The 18,024-nt window shown below is 43.4% G+C and overlaps 1 protein-coding gene and 1 long non-coding RNA gene across 2 annotated transcripts in view; one reads left to right on the top strand and one right to left on the bottom strand.

The window, feature by feature from the left end:
• Positions 1-6,057, bottom strand: part of znf711 (zinc finger protein 711) — a 41,313-nt gene extending 35,256 nt beyond the window's left edge. The window contains exon 1 of the mRNA XM_055643876.1: positions 5,575-6,057. The gene's annotated coding sequence lies outside the window, so the exon portion shown is untranslated. The remainder of the gene's footprint in view (positions 1-5,574) is intronic.
• An 8,593-nt stretch (positions 6,058-14,650) lies between these two features.
• The window catches only part of LOC129702222 (uncharacterized), a 33,086-nt gene continuing 29,712 nt past the window's right edge, over positions 14,651-18,024 (top strand). Inside the window, exon 1 of the long non-coding RNA XR_008724344.1 lies at positions 14,651-15,656. This is a non-coding gene — a long non-coding RNA (uncharacterized LOC129702222). The remainder of the gene's footprint in view (positions 15,657-18,024) is intronic.

Here is an 18,024-nt window from a genome sequence, read left to right as displayed (position 1 = left end):
TTCGTTTGGACCTCAAGGGGTCCAAATGACAATTAAATGCATCTTGTATCTTGTAAAATATAAATGATGTTTCCTCCTGGGCCCAACTGTCCACGGTGAAGGTTACATTGACATGCGTGATATGTTTCCCTTGTGCTGGGCCCCAAAAGTCCTTTGGGACGGTTTGAAACACCCTGGAGTGATGCAGCGGGCCGCCCTTGTGGAGGGTGTATAGTGTTAAAAGGCCGAAACACCCAGTGATGCAAGGGTACACTACTGATGTTGTGTCCTGTGCCCAACTGTCCTGAAGGTTACCCAAGCCAAGATATACGTATCCCCCCCCCCCCCCCCCCCCCACCGATGTTGAGCGTCTACCACTCTCAACAATCAACGAATGTCGTGAAATGCTCCCCACCTATTGGCACAAGGGACTTCTTAACATCTTGTCCTGTGTATTTGATTCTGCTTGTCAACAGTTGGCCAGCAACAACTCTTCCTTTGATTTTCTTCTTTGAGGCATCTGGCCTCAACTCAGCCATGCCCCATAGTACGATATTCAGCCTTTAGGACAGTTTATAAATTGGAAACCGGTGCCCACTTCCTATCTGTGACTGTTTACATGTCAAGTTCAAACATACTTTTCCATCTGTCCAACACATCTCAACCCTCTTTCCCATATCTTTCAATTTTAATTAACATAAATAAAACCGCCTGAAATATAAAACATCACTGTGGGGTATAACCTTACTCCTTTGTTAATTAAATGGCTTCTCTAGATATTTAGCCACACAAAGTTATACAGCATTGGACATAATTACAAATACTTGCCAATGCAGCTGGAGGGTTTCTTGTTAAATAGATTTGCACATTTGCAGATCTCTTTCAGAGATATCCTTTTACGGTCAAATCATGACTTTTCCAAAAGGAGAATTAAGAGGCAGCTTAGTGGAAACAAAAGATATTGATAAACCCAGTCTGCCAGAGTCTGATTGGACTATAAGGGAAATATAATTATGAATTGTTTCCATTTTTAACTCCAAAACTGATGTCCCTTCAGACTTATTTAAACATTTAGACATTTTAATTGAATGCTTTATTTTCCCAATCATTTTTGATTCAGGGCTAGACAGCCATGCTAAACGGGAAGGATTGAGGAATGTGAATCAAAGCACAAAATGTGGGACCTTCTGAAATACTTTTAACATTTTTAAATGTTTTCTCCTCTTTGCTGTAAAACATCTGGTTGTGAATCTCTTGTACACTGTCTCAGTTTAATCTACCATACACTATTGCACTTAAGCATGATTGTCTCTTATGTATTTAAGATTTTTAATGAACCATATGTAAAAAAACAATTTTACTGTGCCTAGGTTCATGTGACGATAAAGTACCATTCAGCCATTATATTAGTCATCAATACAGTCATATTTTATTTTAAGAATTTCTGAAAATTCATGTCTTGAGCCTGTGCAAGTATTTTGAATTTTTTAATAAATTTCTACCATTTTTAAGAGATCTCTGCAATCCTGTTAAAGAGTGTGCCGATTAATAGTTTGGGAGAGAGGAGAATTCAAATGGTAAGAAAATCAACCAATGAGACAAGTGGCTAAAATAAAAATATTTAGTACTGACATTGAATATGATCAGGTCAACAATACTTCAATATATCAATGTAGCAATATAGATCGATGGATTCACCCCCCCCCCCCCACAATAAAGATATAGATCTGCAGTTTTCCAGGAGCAATGCCGCTGGTGATGGGGAATTAGCACACATACTAATTGGCACATTGGGTGATGCAGCAGTAGAATTCCAACGGACCCCCTCCTCTTGGACTCCTCCTCATGGCCACCTACCTGCTTTAGACCTTTTTACTTTAAACTGCCAGCGGGACATCAACCGCCTCAACTTCTCAACTCCCCTTTTTCACTCTAACCTCTTCCCCCCTGAACGTTCAGCCCTCCACTCACTCTGCAACAACTCAGACTAGGTGATCAAACCTGCCGACAAGGGAGGTGCCGTGGTAGTCAGGAACGCTGATCTCTACAAGGCTGAGGCCACGCGCCAACTCTCAGACACCTCCTCCTAATTATCCTTGGACAATGACCCCACAGACGAGCACCAAGCCATGATCTCTAACACGATCACTGACTCCATCACTTCCGGCTCCCTGCCCTCCCAAGCCTCCAACCTCATCGTTCCCCATCCCCGCACGGCCCGATTTTACCTTCTCCCCAAAATCCACAAACCTGACTGTCCTGGCAGACCCATTGTTTCTGCCTGTTCGTGTCCTAACAAACTTATTTCCACATACCTCGAATCCATCCTATCCCCCTGGTTAAATTCCACCCTACCTATGTTCAAGACACCTCACACGCTCTTCATCTACTCCATGACTTCCATTTTCCAGGCCCCCATTCCCTCATCTTAAAGCCCTCAGTTTCTTCCTCGACCGCAGAGCCAACCAATCCCCGTCTACTGATACTCTCCTCTACTTAGCGGAGCTGGTCCTTACCCCGAACAAGTTTTCGTTTGACTCCTCCCATTTCCTCCAAATACAATACGCGCATGGGCCCCAAGCTATGCCTGCCTCTTTGTAGGGTGCGTCGAACAATCTTTGTTCGAGGCATACCATGGCCCTATCTCCGAAATCTTCCTCCACTACACCGACGACTGCATTGGTGTTACCTCCTGCACCCATGCACAACTCACGGACTTCATCCATTTCACCACTAACTTCCATCCGGCACTCAAATACACCTGGACCAATTCCGACATTTCCCTACCATTTCTAGACCTCAATATCTCCATCGCAGGTGAGAGGACTACTCACCGACATCTAGACTACACTTCTTCCCACCCTGCTTCCTGTAAGGACTCCATCCCCTAATCCCAATTCCTCCGTCTACACTGTATCTATACCCAGGATGAGGTGTTCCAAACCAGGGCATAGGAGATGTCCTCATTCTTCAGGGAACAGGGCTTCCCCTCTTCTAGTATAGATGAGGCATTCACCAGAGTCTCTTCTATACCCCATAACTCTTTCACTCCCCATCCCCATCCCCCCCCACTCGTAACAAGGGCAGAGTCCCCCTTGTCCTCACCTTCCACCCTACCAGCCGTCACATACAACAAATAATCCCTCGACTTTTTCGCCACCTCCAACAGGATCCTACCACTGGCCACATCTTCCCATCTCCTCCCCGTCTGCTTTCCGCAGAGACCGCTCCCTCTGTAACTCCTTGGTCAATTCGTCCCGTCAACCACCCCCTCTCCTGGCACTGTCCCTTGCAACCGCAGGAAATGCTACACTTGTCACTTTACCTTCCCCCTTGACTCCATTCAAGGACCCAAACAGTCTTTCCAGGTGTGTCAGAGGTTCACCTGCATCTCCTCCAACCTCATCTATCGCATCCACTGCTCTAGGTGTCAACTGCTCTGCATTTGTGAGACCAAGCGCAGGCTTGGTGATCGCTTCGCCCAACACCTTCGCAATAACCAACCTGATCTCCCGGTGGCTCAGCACTTCAACTCCCCCTCCCATCCCTGAAGATAGTCTAATATACACTACCCATCGATCCTCTCCAGAGATGCAGCCTATACTGCCGAGTTACTCCAGCTTTTTGTGTCTATCTTTGGTTTAAACTGGCATCTGCAGTTCCTTCTTACACAAAACATCACCTATTCCTTTTCTCCAGAAATGCTTAAGAAGGAACTGCAGATGCTGGAAAATCGAAGGGAGACAAAAGTGTTGGAAAAACTCAGCGGGTGCAGTAGCATCTATGGAGCAAAGGAAATAGGCAACATCTCGGGCCGAAACCCTTCTTCAGACTGATGTACGGTGTGGGGGAGGGAGCAGGGAGAAGAAAAGAGAAAGGAAGAGGAGCCCGAGGGCTGAGGGAAAGCTGAGAAGGGGAGGAGACAGCAAGAGCTACAGGAAATTCTAGAAGTCAATGTTTATGACGCTAGGGTGCAAACTGCCCAAGTGGAATATGAGGTGCTGCTCCTACAATTTCCGGTGGTGCTCACTCTGGCCATGGAGGAGGCCCGAAACGTTGCCTATTTCTTTTGCTCCATGGATGCTGCTGCACCCGCTGAGTTTCTCCAGCACTTTTGTCTACCTCCCGAAATGCTTTCTGACCGGCTGAGTTATTCCAGCTTTTTGTGTCGATCATGACTTTGCTACACTGTATTACATCTGCCACTTCTTTGCCCGCACCCTCTACGTGTCCAAGTCCTTTTGCAGATACCCTGCTTCCTCCACAATACCTTCCCCTCCACCTATCTTCGGTCCATCTGTCCTCATTCACTATTGATCCCCTGTTCACACTAGTTCTAAATTATCTAATTTTTGTATCCAATCCTTACACACTAGGAGCAATTTTTTAGAGACCACACGTTTTTGGGATGTGGGAGGAAACTCACGGGATCACAGAGAACATGCAGACTCCACACAGACAGCACTCGAGGGCAGGGTCGAATCGGAGTCGCTGGCTCTACAGCCACCCTCACATCCATGAGGATAACATTTTAAATACAGAAAATCACCAGGTCAGACAGAATCTGTGGAGAAGAAACGGAAATTAATATTTCAAATGTGTGACCTTTGGTCATTGACTTGAAACATTAATTTCCTTTCTTTATGCATTGATTCTGCACAACAATAAATATTTGCAATTTTTGTTTTAACTCATATTTGTAGCATCCACATTGTGATTTCCGTCCTACTAGCATAATGTAATACTACAAAGCATTATTCTTTACAGTTCAAACGTTATTTTGAATAGGCGTTAGTAACATTACAAAATCTAGAGGCAGGTAACCACTTTTCCCACGGGTACTGCATAAATAACACAAACAGATTTCAGGCAGAGGGAGCCTTACGACGTAGTTAGAAATTGGCTGGGGGCGGGAATTCTTTTGCTAATTCTAACAAAGGGATAGGTCAAACGGATTTGGGATAAACAGTTAAAAGATACGAGTGAATGTCCGTACATTTTTAACTTTGATAGAAATATTCTGTTCCAATTTAATATTTTTTAAAGCGGAAAACGATCATGTATAGTGAATTAAAACGACAGTTTTTCAAGCTTAACCAGCATGCTGCAACATCGCTGGCAATACAATGGTTAGAAATATCTCGCTCAGCGAAGGCCGATCTCAAACCGCAGTCTGCAGTTGAACGATGTGTGTGCGCGTATGATAGGTCCGAATAGTCATGTTTGTTCCTAAATGCTGCAAATCTCTCGGCGCATACATGCCATTTTCCAATCGCATCAGAGCTACAACCCCATGGAAGGTGAGGCGATTGCAGTGAGGTTTAGACGCGAGGAAAGAAGGCCGATCATGGCCGCTTACCCCTCCCTCCACGGTTCAGACACCAATCACCCGCCCAGTCGCCGACATGTTGTTTCGCCGCCATGTTACGCTCCCTGTTCCTAGCGCTTGTCCTCGCAGATTCGGGGGCGATCACCTCCGTATATATTGTTGGCCAAGGCCTAAACCCCAAATTTGGCCGTCCCGCTCTCCTTTCCTCCCGTATTTTACTTTGTTTAATTTCATTGAACCTGGCCGCGCACAAGAAAATAACTCACTCCAGTTTCTCCCTCGGGGCTGCCGTTCTCCTCCTTCTCTACGGCCGAAAGTCTGGGACTGAACGACGAAAATATCCCCCGTCTCTCCCTCCCTTTCTCGGTGGGCTTCTTCCCTTTGGTCCGTTGAGATTTCAGGCCTTACATCGAGTCTGTCGGGGCTGGAGCGAGGAACAGGGCCGCGGCCTAACTGCGGCCTTAACCCGGCCTAGTTCGGCCCGCCCTTCAATTACCTCAGTACGGGGCCCGAGGCGCGCCCTTGGACTCGGCGCCCTCCCCCGCTGGGCGGGCCCAGTCACTGCTTAAACCGGCAACTTGCTCGTTGTGCTGTTGCCTTCCCTCCCCTGCCTTGCTCTGGTCTGAGGCGAGGCGCGATGCCGTCTGCTGCCTGCCAGGGGCCTGACGCTGCCCGGCTCCAGGCCCCGCCAATTAGGCTTCGATCTGGCGGCGGCGGCGGGCGAAGCGCGCGCCCGACCGCCGGCCCGCCCGCCCGCCCGCACCGGCTTTTCGGGGTTACGTCAGAGCGAGGCAGCTGAGGAGCTGCAGCCTGAGCCGCAGGGTAGAGCAGAGCGCAGGCTGATGCGCTGCCACGACAAAAAAAAACACTGGAATCGGGCAAAATCTGCAGTAACTGCAACAAAATAACGCAGCGCACGAAAGGGTAGAAGGTGCGTTACCTAAATCCTCCAAACAAGGAGTTTACTCTTACACACACGTTATATTCAGGGGGATAAAATACCACAGGCCCGACGGACGTGTCACTCGAGTGTTTCCATTTCTGTTTAAACATTTGGCTTCGTTTGATTTGTGCCGTATTAAACAACGCGTCAAACCAGCCCTCTCAGTTGTAAATGGCCTCATCGGCGAACGAGATAAATTGGAAGGTGATGGAGAGGATTTACTAAGATTTACAACTTCTGAAATAATCAACTTGACTCGGGGCAAGTGTCGACTGCTTTTCATCAAAATGTACACTGCGTCACCTCTAAGATACATATTTACATGTTGCAGGGAAGATAATATTACAAATTAAGATGAACACCTACAGTGCCCTCATTTAATTATCAAAACACAGGCCCTCCGGATACAAATAATGCATAGGCAACAGTTATAAATTAATCAGAAAATCTGTTTGTTAATTAAATGCAACAATAAGGGCAGAACAGTTGGTAGAACTGCTGCCTCACAGCGTCAGAGACCTGGATTCGATCCTGACCTTGGGTACTATCTGTGTCGAGTTTGGACGTTCTCCCTGTAACCTCTAGGTGCTCCGGTTTCCTTCCACATCCCAAAGACGTGCGGCTATGTTGGTTGTTCAAGAAGGAACTGCAGATGCTGGAAAATCAAAGGTACACAAAAATGCTGGAGAAACTCAGCGGGTGCAGCAGCATCTATGGAGCGAAGGAAATAGGTAACGTTTCGGGCCGAAACCCTTCTTCAGAGGAAGGGTTTCGGCCCGAAACGTTACCTATTTCCTTCGCTCCATAGATGTTGCTGCACCCGCTGAGTTTCTCCAGCATTTTTGTGTACCTTTGGGTATGTTGGTTAATTGGCCTTTGTAAAATTTCCTCTAGGAAAAGTGTAAGGAGTGCAAAAATGGGATAACATCGAACTATTGTGAACCTGGAGATCGATGGTCAATGTGGACTCTGAGCCATAGGACCATTTCCAGTCTGAAGAAAGGTCTCAACCCGAAACGTCCCACATGCCTTCTCTCCAGAGATGCTGCCTGTCCCGCTGAGTACTCCAGCATTTTGTGTTTACAGCCTTTTTCCATGTTGTATATCTAAACCAATAAGTTTTTTTGAGGAGCAGATGGTGATTGATGAATGGAGGACAGTGATTGGAGTAACTCAGTAGGACAGGCAGCATCTCTGGAGAACATGAATAGGTGAAGTTTCCGGGTGAGACCCTTCTTCAGTGGATATTGTATACATAGACTTTAGTAAGGCTTTTGACAAGGACCCTCATGGTCCAAAAGATTAAGATGCATGGAATCCATGGTGACTTGGTTTGGATTCAGAACTGCCTTACCCATAGAAGACAAAGGCTGATGGTGAAAGGGTGGTATTCTGGCTGTAGGTTGTTGTCTTGTGGTGTTCCACAAGGATTATTCTGGTACCTATAGGGAGGCTTTTTCAGACTGACGTCTGAAGAAGAGTCCTGACCCAAAACAACATCTATCCATAATTTCATAAATGCTGGTTTATACCTAAGATACACACAAAATGCTAGAGTAATTCAGCTGGTCAGGGAACATCTCTGGAGAAAAAAACCTCCATGTACTCCAGAAAATCCTCTGGCCTGTAGAGTAACTCCAGCAATGTGTGTTTTATCATGATTCCAGCAGCTGCAGTTTGTTTTGTCTCCTGAATGGAAATGTAGATGGGTTAGGGTAGTAAGTTTGCAGACGACACCAAAATTGATGGAGTTGGAGATAGTGAAGAAGACTGGCAAAAGATACAGCAGGATTACAGATATGGGTGGAGAAATTACAGATGGAATTTAATCCATGCAAATGTGATGGTTTGCACTTAGGGAGATCAAGTGTAAGGGGAAAGTATACAGTTGGTAAGACTCTTAACACATTGATGTTCAGAGGGATCTTGACGTCCAAGGCCATAGCTCCCTGAAAGCAGCAACAGAGGTAAGTAGAATGTTGAAGAAGGCGTATGATATGCTTGCCTTCATTGGTTAGTGCATTGTATAAGAGTCAGGAAATCACGTTGCAGCTTTGTAAAACTTTGCTTTGGTAGTAGATGGAGTATTTTGTGCAGCCCCAGTTGTCCTGTTACAAAAAGGATGTGGAGGCTTTGGAGAGGGTGCAGAAGGGGTTTACAAGAATGCTGCCTGGATTAGAGGTTATTAACTAGAAAGATAGGTTAGACAAACTAAGATTGTTTTCTCTGGAACATCAGAGGTTGCAAGGAGAAGTATATGAGAGGCATAGAGATGGACCTTTTTCCCAGGATGGAATTGACAAAGAGGACATGGCCTTCAGGTCAGCGGGGGAAAGTATAAAGGAAATATGGAGTGCAAGTCTTTTACACAGAGAATAATGGGTGCCTGGAACGAGCTGCCAGGAGTGGTGGTGGAAGCAGATACAATGGTGGTGTTTACTGGGCACATTAATATTCAGTGAATGGGGAGAAATGGATCACATGCAGGCAGACGAGATTAGTTTAACTTAACATTATGTTTGGCACAGACAATATGAGCTGAAACGTCTGTTCCTGTGCTATACAAAAAAGCACAAGCTTTCAGATTTGGTTTGATATAGGCTTTTTAAAATTGTATGATTATTTACTTAAAGTTTAACGGATAGATAGTCATGAATGGCATTTAGTTTTTTGGTATGTATAATGCCAATATTGTCCTAAGATAAATGTCCTTCAGTAGATTTTTTTAGAATTTAGCAAGTTATTTGAAACCTGGTGCCAGTGTTAATTGGAAATTTTCCAGTCAGTTTGGCATGTGATTAAATTCTGTCTGTAATTTCCTTTTAAATCAGACATTTTGGCAGTTGACAGAGGGAAAGAAAGCATCAATGTAAAAATTAAAAAAACGGTTATATATTTAAGGCAGTTGTTCCAAACTGTTTGGCATATTATATTTAAAGAAAATAAAGCTAACCAAAATATATATTCTGTGGATTTACTATTGGCTTTTCTTAGTGTTGCTCAATGAACTTGAAAGGCAAGAAAGGCAACTAATGGGGACAAATCAAGCCACAGCAAAACTTTGTATCTGTAGTCAGAAACACCAACACCAAAACTATTTAAAATTAAAAGTCAAAAGGTGTCTTAGGATTCAATTTTAAAAAGTCCAATTCATTGGTTTTATCTCATTTTCCGATATACGGGTACCTCTCATTAGTTGAAATTTACAATCTCAAACCCAGTGCAAGCCAAACTGAAACCTACCACAGAGATATAGTTTGAAGTGATGATAGTATGTCTTTTTTTTATTCCTGTTGTTTGACTGACTAAACTCGTCACTGTAAATTGGTAACACGATCAAGGTCACAAGATTGGTAATCCTACAGATCAAACTGTAATATGTAATGAAGGGTTCTGAATTCAAATAGATTAGACAGCAAAGTTATAAAATGGAGCGACGTTAGAAGGGAAACGGTGGTGTCAGCGAAAACCCAAACTACTGTAAGTAGAACCATGCAAAAGTAACATGTCCAATTTGTTCCAAACATCAAGATTATTTTGTTTCTGCTGATGAACCTGCCAAGTAAGAAAAAAATATTTTACATCTACAGTGGCAAATCTCAAGAGTCAAGGCTCTTAGCCCTTGAGATTCAAGAGTCAAGAGTGTTTATTTGTTATAAGTACTGAAACAGAACAATGACATTCTTAATCGCAGCTGTGTAACAGGTTTATAAACACAGTATTCAAAAAATAACATAACATGATAAACAAAAAAAAGATCAATAAAGAAAAATGCCTCAATATTAGTGCAAAAACAAAACGAAAGCCCAAAGTCCCTAGTGCAACGGAGACAATTCATAGTTTGAAGATTAATTGATGTTTGTAGTGTTCAATAGAGCGTGGTCAGGGTGGAGTGGGTACTTGATCATGCTGGCTTCCTTTTTTTGAGGTGAAAAAGATCCTATAGATCCCTTCGATTGTGGGGATGTCGGTACCCGTGAATTGGAAGTTTGTGTTGCTGAACCAGGCCGTGCTGCTACCAATCAATATGCTCTCTGCTTCACACCTAAAGAAGTTCAAGTTTGTTGACATAGCAAATCTCCTCGATCTTCTAAGGAAGTAGAAAAGTGATGGACTTTCTTTGTGACTGTATCAATCTGCTGTGCCCAGGCCAGATCTTCAGAGGTATACACAATAGACAATAGGTGCAGGAGTACGCCATTTGGCCCTTCGATCACATTCAATGTGATCATGGCTGATCATCCTCAATCAGTATCCCGTTCCTGCCTTCTCCCCATATCCCCTGACACCACTATTTTTAAGAGCCCTATCTAGCTCTCTCTTGAAAGCATCCAGAGAACCTGCCTCCACCGCCCTCTGATACAGATAATTCCACAGACTCACAACTCTCTGTGAGAAAAAGTGTTTCCTTGTCTCTGTTCTAAATGGCTTACCCCTTATTCTTAAATTGTGGCCCGTGGTTCTGGACTCCCCCGACATCGGGAACATGTTTCCTGCCTCTAGCATGTCCAAACCCTTAACAATCCTATATGTTTCAATAAGATCCCCTCTCATCCTTCTAAACTCCAGAGTGTACAAGCCCAGCCGCTCCATTCTCTCAGCATATGACAGTCCCGCCATCCTGGGAATTAACCTTGTAAACCTACGCTGCACTCCCTCAATAGCAAGAATGTCCTTCCTCAAATTAGGGGACCAAAACTACACAATACTCCAGGTGTGGTCTCACCTCTGTACAACTGCAGAAGGGCTCTGTACAACTGCAGAAGGACCTCTTTGCTCCTATATTCGATTCCTCTTGTTATAAAGGCCAACATGCCATTCGCTTTCTTCACTGCCTGCTGTACCTGCATTCTTAAATTCATAGACGGATGAACGAGGACCTCCAGATCCCGTTGTACTTCCCCTTTTCCCAACTTGACGCCATTTAGATAGTAATCTGCCTTCCTATTTTTGCTACCAAAGTGGATAACCTCACATTTATCCGCATTAAATTTCATCTGCCATGCATCTGCCCACTCCCACAACCTGTCCAAGTCACCCTGCATTCTCATAGCATCCTCCTCACAGTTCAAACTGCCACCCAGCTTTGTGTCATCTGCAAATTTGCTAATGTTACTTTGAATCCCTTCATCCAAACTATTGATGTATATTGTAAATAGCTGCGGTCCCAGCACCGAGCCTTGCGATACCCCACTAGTCACTGCCTGCCATTCTGAAAGGGACCCGTTAATCCAATACACATCCAAGAACCTGAAGTTGTTGACTCCACCATCGTCACGTCGATGAAGACAGATTTGTGGATCCTTGGCCTTCCTTTTCTAAAGTTAACAATCAGCTCCATGGTCTTACTGACGTTAAGCGTAAGGTGGTTCTGGCACCATTCAATTAGACAATCACTCTTTCTCCTATACTCTGACATCATTACCCATGAGATGTTCCTGTGATTTTGGTTATCGAGGAGGAAGTGTTGTTGCCAATTTCTGCCAATTGTGTTCTGTTGAGGAGGACGTTGAGGATCCTGTTGCAAAGGGATGTGCAGAAACCCAATTACCGGAGCTTGATAATGTTGGGAGGGGATGATGGTGTTGAATGCTGAGCTGTAATCTGTGCAACAGCCCGATGTATATTTTTATTGTACAAATGGTCCAGCGCAGAGTGGAGAACAAGTGAGATCACAACCCTCATTGATCTATTTTGGTGGTCGGCAAATTGTATGTTCTTGCTAATATATGTGCCATATCCATTCTCTCTATCGCTTCATCACCATAGACCAGAGGTCTCCAAACTATGGCCCGCGGGCCACATCTGGCCCGCCACGAGATTTTATCCGGCCCACAGCAAGCTCTTAACACGTTCCATCCGGCGGGCTATTTAGCGGTTTCTGTGGTAGCGAGTTCAAACAGCGCCCCCACTTGCTCCGCCCCTCCTGTCTTTACTTGACTGGCGTAAAAAGGACACCCCATGGGTCCTCAGCGCGAGCTTTCCACACCGCCATCTTTTTTTCCGCTCAGCGACCCGATAGCTCCATGGGTAAGTTTCATTTTACATCGTGACAGATATAGAGAGAGAGAGAGACATTAAATTTATAAAAGCGATATTTCTTTATTTTTTCCTACGGCCCGCAAAAATGTGCAGGCCTTAGGAAATGTGGCCCTCATGCTGAAAAGTTTGGAGGCCCCTGCCATAGACATTAGTGTCAATGGTCGGTAATCATTGTAGCAAATCTACCTTAATTTCTAAAACTGGAATAGCATTTTCCAGATTTTGCTGTTGAAATGACAGTGAAATGTATTCACTCTTTTTAAGTAGTAAAACCGACACTAACTTTGGCATTATTCATGTGCTGAGGTATGGAAATCCAGTTGTGATTCATCTTCACACCTCACAGTATATTTAATTTTTCAACTTTCTTTCCATAGAAAAAGGTGATTTTTCAACAATGTGCTGTTCTATATTTTGTGCTGTTCAATACATAGAATATCTTACCATGCATTGTACCACGCATTAGAGATATGAGTTAATTTTTATGGCATATTATCCTTGATTACTGCTCTGCAAACTCTGGCTTCAATATATGTTGATGTAATTCCCTGATAAATATTACTGGTTTGGTAGCTAGCAGAATTACTAAATATGATTAGCTGTTCATCCAGCTGGAGCAGATCATTGCTTCTGGAGGCCAAGGATTCCTTAGAGCTGATGCCTGACAGCAACCCTTAGCAACCGTCATGGGCAAAGCGTGAAATTATGTCTTCTAAAGAACTCGCTGAACACAGCGGAAATTTCCATTTAGTTCAGTTTAGTTTATTGTCACGTGTACTGCAGTATAATGAAAAGCTTTTGTTGCATGATATCCAGTCAGCAGAAAGACATACATGATTACAATCGTGCCATAACTGTGTATAGATACTTGATCAGGGAATAACGCTTAGTGCAAGGTAAAGCCAGCAAAGTCCAATCAAGGATAGTACAAGGGTCACCAATGAGGTAGTTAGTAGTTCGGGACTGCTCTCTGGTTGTGCAGGCTGATAACAGCTGGGAAGTAACTGTCCCTAAATTGGAGGTGTGCGTTTTCACATTTCTATACACATTGCCTGATGGGTGAGGGGAAAAGAGGGAGTGGCCAGGCTGCGACTTATCCTTGATTATGTTGTTGACCTTGCCGAGGAAGCGTGAGATATAAATTGAGTCAATAGAAGGGAGGTTGGTTAGTGTGATGGTCTGGGCTGCATCCACAATTCGCTGCAATTTCTTGCATCCTGATAAAATGCTTTCTATTGTGCATCTGCAGAAGTTGGTGAGAGTTGTTGGGGACATGCCGAACATGTTGGTTTGCTTTCTTGGTCGTTGCTTCAATCTGGGTGGTCCAGGAGAAGTTGTTGGTGATATTGACTCCTAGGAATTTGAAGTTTTCAACCATCTCTACTTCAGCACCATCAATGAAAACTGGAGTAAGTGGACCACTTAGTTTCTTGAAGTCGATCACTATCTCCTTTGTCTTGCTGACATTGAGAGAAGGTTGGTGTCTCAACAGCAGGACATGAGGATCTCGATCTCCATCCGATACTCCATCTCATCATTATATGATATCCGGCACACAATGGCGGTGTCGTCTGCAAATTTGAAAATTGAATTAGATTTGTACATGACTGCACAGTCGTGGGTGTACAAGGAGTAGAGAAGGGGACCGAGAATGCATTCTGATAGAGCATGGTTGAGAATTACCATTGACGATAATTTGACCTCTAATCTCGCTGATTGGGGTCTATTGGCTGGTAAATCGAGCATCCAGTTGAATAGATGAATGTTGCAACCAAGTCCTACGAGTTTGATGATAAGCTTGGATGGTATAATCGTATGAAAGGCAGAGTATTAAAGTCTGACGTAGGTGTCTCTTACCCAGGTGTTCTAGGGATGAGTGTAGGGTTAGGGCGATGGCATCGACCGTGAACTTTTGTGGCGGTACGGGAACTGCAGTGGGTCAAGGCCACTGTGTGGTCTGGATTTAATGCGTTCCATAACTAGTCTCTCAAAACATTTCATGATGGTGGATGTCAAGATCACTGGACGGTAGTCGTTTAGGCATGAGGACTTGCTTTCCTTCGGCACTGGGATGATGATGGTCTTGAAGCTGGTGGGTACCTTAGAACCGAGTAGGGAGAGATTAAAGCTGTCTGCGAATACTCCTGCTAACTGGTTCACGCAGCTACTAAGGACATTGAAGACTTGAACCTTGTCTGGGCCAGTTGCTTATCGTGGCTTTACCCTCAGGAAAGCCGATTTAACCTCTGCTACAGTCACCCTGGGAGAGGCTGAAGTCTGGAGTCTGAAGGACCAGGTGTCACCGCCAGTTCGCCTTATGCTTGAAGCGAGCAAAAAATGCATTCAGTTCATCAGGACTATCATGAATGATGTTGCCCAACCTTATTTTGCAGCCAGTTATCTTATTCAGACCTTGCTACATTATTTTTGTGTCCGAGTGATTATACTAGGATTCAAGTTTGTCCCGATATTGTCTCTTGACATCCTTAATGGCTTTGCGGAGAACATAGTGGGCATTCTTGTACTGCTCAGGATTGTTTAATTTGTATGCAGCGGACCTGACCTTAACCTGTGAATGTACCTCACGGTTCATCCATGGTTTGTGGTTGGGGAACACTCGGATTGACTTCGTCGGCATGCAGTCTCCTACGCACTTGCTGATGAAGTCAATCATGGCAGTAGCGTACTCATTCAGGTTAGCTGCGGAATCCCTCAATATGGGCTAGTCCACTGAATCAAAGCAGTCACGCAAGTTGTCATCCGTGTCTGTTGACAAACATTTCACAACTCCCTGTACCGGATCCTCCTTCTTCAATATTTATTTGTAGGGATGGAACAGAAGCACAACTAGGTGATCAGATTTCTAGGTAGAAGGACAGAGCGGTAGGCATTTCTTTATTGATGTATAACAGTGGTCGAGGGTGTTCTGACCGCTGGTGGGACATGCTGGTAGTACTTTGGTAGTAGGCCCCTGAGGTTGGCTTGATTGAAGTCTCCAGCTACAACGACCAGGGCTTCGGGGTGTTTTGTCTCGGCGCTATTGATAATGGAGTACAGTTCGTTCAGAGCATGCTTGACGCCTGTGTGGGGGGGGATACTAACTACTGTCGGGATAGCTGTGGTGAATTCCCTCGGCAGGTAGTAGGGACGGCCATTCACAGCTGGATATTTAAGGTCGTGGGAACATTAACTCGCCAGTACTGCCACGTCTTAACACCACGAAGTATAGATTAGAAAGCAGACAGCGCCGCCTCTAAGATGCTGTACAGTCCATCTGGTGAAGGGAGGTGCCCTCGGGCTGAATGGCACAGTCAGGTATGTCTCTGTAAAAAAGAGCACACAGCAGTCTCTCATTTATTTGAGGTAAGTCATTCTAGCTTTGTTATCTAGCTTATTTTCAATAGATTGCATGTCGTTCAGTGGTATGTTAGGTAGTGGGGGGAAGGGGGGGGCGTCTTAAATCCCTGTTGTTTTAACCTTACTTGCCTTTATTTTAATAATAACATATCTGTCTTAATTTTATTTGTTTTCAAATCATGGGTATGCACTTGCCACATTTACCATACTTTTTGGGATAATTAAAAATTGTTTCAATATGAACCCCTACCGTGGTATCAATATGTAAAGTGAATCAATGGATGGCAAACTCTACTAAACATTATTTAAGCATATGGTGCACAGTCAACGTTACCACAGGAAATGAAGGATAAAATTATGTGATTAGTGGTATTAAGCAAAATTTGGGAAACCATCACATTGCCTAGATTTCTGCCGTTAGTTGAAAAGACAGAAAAAAACAAAATATTACTTGAAGACAGATATTTGAACTGTGAAAAGATGACAAAATCATGCCAGAGAAACTTGGATATCTAAAATGGTCCTTGAATCATTTTTGCTTGAACAAAAAAGAACCTAATAATTTATGTTAAAAGCAGTCATGAGAGCATTTTGATCAATATATTCTGCCTAGTAAAATATATTTATTATAATATTAAAATTAAACCATTTAAGGTTCAATTTTAACAGTATTAATGTAAGGAAGTTATTTTATAAATAAAATGCCCGGATTCGTCAATAATTGTAATAATATTAAAATAGTGGTTCTTATCACATTTAAAGGACTTTTCTAACAAAATGAATAAAGCATAACTTTAAGTGTCAGTATATCTACTTAAGTAAAAGCAGTATAATATTGCATAACTGCTTAATTATGCATGATAACACTTTTGAAAAAGTAAAATTCTTCCATGGAAATCTGAGTAATCCAAGATTAACTCTTATCTAATTTGAAAACTTATTGCAGAGCAGTTTTCACAGAAATCAGGCTTGAATGCCTTTAATCCTCTAATTTGCATGAAAATAACACGTCAAGCACAAGAATCCAGAACATCCGGTTCTTGAAGGATATGGGCAACATTGTGCATGTTCCTAACATAAAATTAGCATTTAGTGTATTTATCCCCTGTCAAAATTAAATATCAATACTATGACATGCAACAATCCTTTTATAATTCTGGATCTCTAAAAATCTGAGTATGATCAATATCTGGTCAGAAGCAACTCCACAATACTGCAAGAGAAGCACAAATAAGTAAGTTCCATCTCAGGTCATCAGACCTAGAAAGGACGTAGAATTTCTCCGTTAGGTGTTAGCGTCAACTAACGGCAGAAATCTAGGCAATGTGATGGTTTCCCTAATTTTGCTTAATACCTCTAATCACATAATTTTATCCTTCAGTTCCTGTGGTAATGTTGACTGTGCGCTAGATAGGTGTTTTTTCTTCTAGGTTAAAATTATATTTTGAAGCCTCTCCCAATTACAATAAAGGGACAAATAATCCCTTAAAATGGTGTAGGATATATTACCATTGGCTTGGTGGCACAAAGGTAGAGTTACTGCCTTATAGTGCCAGAGTTCGATCCTGACTGTGAGTGCTGCCTGTTTGTTTTATATGTTCTCCCTGTGACCTGCGTGGGTTTTCTCCTAGAGAGTTGTGAATCTGGAATTCTCTGCCACAGAAGGCAGTGGAGGCCAATTCACAATGTTTTCAAGAGAGAGTTAAATTTAGCTCTTAGGGCTAACAGAATCGAGGGGTATGGGGAGAAAGCAGGAACGGGGTACTGATTCTGGATGATCAGCCATGAACATATTGAATGATGGTGTTGGCTCGAAGGGCCGAATGGCCTGCTCCTGCACCTATTGTCTATGTTAGTGTATGAGGATCGCTGGTCGGCACGGACTCCGTGGGCCAAAGCGCCAATTTCCACTCTGTATCTTTTAACTAAAAATTAAACTAAATATGCTGTTGTGATTATAGCTGCAGCAGCTTTCTTCATCAGCTACTGCTGGAACCGGCAATAAGTAACATGCAATTTTGATATGAATTTTTTTAAAATCATTTTTGGACTGAGCTGAGCACTCGCTGCCCAGTATCTGTTTGTGATATGTTCATGGATGAACTCAGCACATAAGTATTATGATTGTTTGCTAGGTTGGTATAAGTAATTATTCATCCATGCTCCACAAAATCAGCAAGGGCCTGAAATCAAACACTTTCCAGCCAAGTCTGAACAAGCTTGTGTTCTGCCTACAATTGCTAACAAGGTCCAGCCCCTAAAATGGACTAAATATCCAACAAGTTTCACAGCTAGCAAAATGTTTCTAATTAACGAAATCCTTCCGTTAATATTTATTTTGAAAATAGTGCCTTCGATTTACTTTTTTCTTGCA

Source organism: Leucoraja erinacea, chromosome 12, assembly GCF_028641065.1.
Source record: "Leucoraja erinacea ecotype New England chromosome 12, Leri_hhj_1, whole genome shotgun sequence".
Taxonomy (NCBI): domain Eukaryota; kingdom Metazoa; phylum Chordata; class Chondrichthyes; order Rajiformes; family Rajidae; genus Leucoraja; species Leucoraja erinaceus.
This window is presented reverse-complemented; position numbering and strand designations above follow the sequence as displayed.